General features: G+C 45.5%; 1 long non-coding RNA gene across 1 annotated transcript; it reads left to right on the top strand.

The window, feature by feature from the left end:
* Window positions 1-345: 345 nt before the first annotated feature.
* Window positions 346-2,472, top strand: LOC119281599. The gene is made up of 5 exons (XR_005138474.1): window positions 346-506; window positions 596-820; window positions 1,023-1,295; window positions 1,427-1,594; window positions 1,787-2,472. It is a non-coding gene; the product is annotated as an uncharacterized LOC119281599 (long non-coding RNA).
* The last annotated feature ends 456 nt before the right edge of the window (window positions 2,473-2,928 follow it).

Below are 2,928 nucleotides of genomic sequence, written 5' to 3'. Positions count from 1 at the left end.
CAGTACCGCAAAAGTTGTCCAGGCACATTGATACAACGGAGCGGCGATGGTATGGACGAGCTCGCGCGCTCCCGGTATATGTACCAATGGGACGTTGCCGCGTTGAGATGTGTATTAAGTGCGTTCGGTCAGAGGCGCGACAGATACGACAACTAAGCAGTAGAATACGGAGACGGGTCCATCAACGATCACAGTTCCCTGGATGGTACAAGTTGCATATGTGCCGCTTGCTCATTTCTGTTTCCCACGGTACATAAGCCCTGTCGTCAGATCAATCACGGCGCGCAAAAATGGCATAACCTTATCGGATAAGCGTCTTCCTCCGGGAAAGAGAACAGAAGGGGATAGCCGTGCTATGACATTGTGGGTCCATACTCCGGCGGCAACGCTTCAGCGAAAAAAAAAACTATCCTTCGAGACGCTGCACGACGGCAGGGACGCATAGCTATGGCGACGGCGGAGGCGACAGGCGAGGGCTTGGAGTTCCTATCGGATCCAGTTGACAGGTATGTTTTGCTGCCGCCCTTTTTTGTTCTCGCCGCCGGCGGATGTAAGCAGACTCGCATCTTATTAGTGCGCGCCTTCATTTCCGTAGGTTTCCTCTACCAGATCTCGCCGCTGATGAATCGCTGCTAAGCGGCGGAGGCAACCAAACTTTCGTATGCACGGCTACCGAATCCAGTATCGGTGATGTGGGCGATGCGGCGGTGACATTGGAACTATATTTGCAGAGCGAATGCAATGGAGTGGCTCTGTCGGCGCCGAACTCAGAGTAGTTGACGGGCAAAGACGATCCTCAGGCGCCGGGCTGGACCAAGAGGTATACGCCACATTTGTAGGCTCAGTAAACCTGTAAATTCGACTGGACTGATAATTTTTTCCCTCCTGTATCATATCGATCTATGCTGGTCTTTACAATATACAGGCAGACAGCCACATTTTAAATGCAGTTACGATGTATTTTTCTGAATCTAAGCTAGTTACCCCATTTTTTCTGAATTATGTATGTCTGCGTTGTGCAGTCTGCTTGTTGGGCATGCACCTGAAGTCCTGAAGAACGCCCTCCGTGTGCTGGCAGAATGAGTGCTCTTGAAAAAGCATTGAGAAGATATGCTGAGAAGAAAAAGGACACTGTAATAGTGCCTGCAGTAGGAAGCACGTCTCATTCACTTGGAGAAGCTTATGACTATTACAATTTGTATTCCTGGGAGATTGGATTTGGGGTAAGATATGGCAAGAGCAGGCTTAATGTTGAAAGGACAAAATGCATGCAAGAGATAGTATGTGGCTGCTCGGTAAGCACTGATTTTCAGTTGTCTGTTGTGTGGCAATGGCAGATGTTGTGTCAACCAAAAAAAAAGTTACTGCCTATCAAGGGAGTCTGAACTAACAAAAAATAAATGTTGTTTGTTTGTGGCATTTGCAGGGGATTTCGAAGAAAAGCAACACCCGGACTTGCTGGTGCAGGTGCCCCGCGCTCATACGATTGCTTCGATCAAAGGACAATGGATGGTACATAAGTGAGTTCATATCATCACACAACCATTCGTTAATGGAGAAGTGTGGCGGGAAGGTGTACTCGTCGTGCTCACAGGTGAACAAAAAAAATGATGTGTTTAAAATTTAAAATTTCATCTAGCTTCATAATTCACACTCAGCTACTTCACATGATTCCAGTGAGACGACTAGTCTATTGATTTACCATTCTTGCTAGCACACTCTTTGTGATGTTCTCTCGTTTTCAGTATACTAGTTAAATAAAATGAATGTTGAATTGCATTTGCAGATCAATGCAAGGCGATGGAAGTAGCAATAGAGAAAGTGATGCCACACACGACTCACCGTTGGTGCAAGTGGCACATGCACTTGGTAATTTCGTGGGGCTAAAAGCTCCAGAATGAAAACGAAAGCCTGGTAACCAATCACCTGCAGGGATAAACCTCCATATGATGATCGTGGTGCAAAAAGCAAGAAGTACAGACTGACAGGAAATGCACAAGCTGGAAATGGACGCGGGACAAGTAAACGAACTCGCTTCTCCAGTATATGTTGAGAACCAGGGCACAAGAGCACCACATGTCCACAAAGAGGTGATCTTCCTCAAAAAGAAAGGAAAGCGGCAAAATGCTCGAACTGTGGCTTCGGTGGTCACAGGAAAAACATCTGCAGCAAGCCTAGGGTTGTACTCCATGTTGAAAATGCTACCTTACAGCCAAATGCAATTTGCGGGTGACTTCATTTAGATTTAGTGTTTTTGTTCTGTGTTGTAATAATAACCGTAAGTGAAGTACGCGTTGTTTGAGGTCAGGTTGTTGTGATTTGAATGTTTATCATGTAGAAGAAAAAATGTATGAGAGTCTGCCTATTGTTGTAGTGTGCCTGTGCATCTCCCATTTTGTATTTCACTGAGTTCTTGTTTGAGAAATCAATCTGGTCTGGTGCATTGTGTGAGGAGAGATTCAGTTGATTTTATTTCTTCCCCTCTTACGAAATTGCTTGACATCAATGTTCCTCTGCACCGCTGGGCAGTGGTAACAGTAATTCAATACAGGTGACGCCTTACAGGTGTCCGACGCGGCCCCTGCTGTGTGCAATGGGCTGGAATCCTGTTAGTTTGATTTTCAGACTCTTTGAAAGGGATCCGTCAAAGTTAACCTTCTTTTTTACACCTGCTTAGCTAAAAACATACTTCCATTAATATTATTAGTTGCACAAACGAGACTACATCACACAGCTTAAACTTGATCATTACAAAAGTTCGCCATCAGCAACACCATAGCTGCGCTTACACCATTATACACTTGGCTGCTAACCAATGATCAAGGTGGATTTTGCGGAAGACTTGGCATGCACTTCAAGAACTGCATCGGCCGTCTACATGCGTATTCCTAGTTGATAAACCAACCATATGTAACCCTAGATACCCTC

Source organism: Triticum dicoccoides, chromosome 3B (assembly GCF_002162155.2).
Source record: "Triticum dicoccoides isolate Atlit2015 ecotype Zavitan chromosome 3B, WEW_v2.0, whole genome shotgun sequence".
NCBI lineage: Eukaryota > Viridiplantae > Streptophyta > Magnoliopsida > Poales > Poaceae > Triticum > Triticum dicoccoides.
This window is presented reverse-complemented; position numbering and strand designations above follow the sequence as displayed.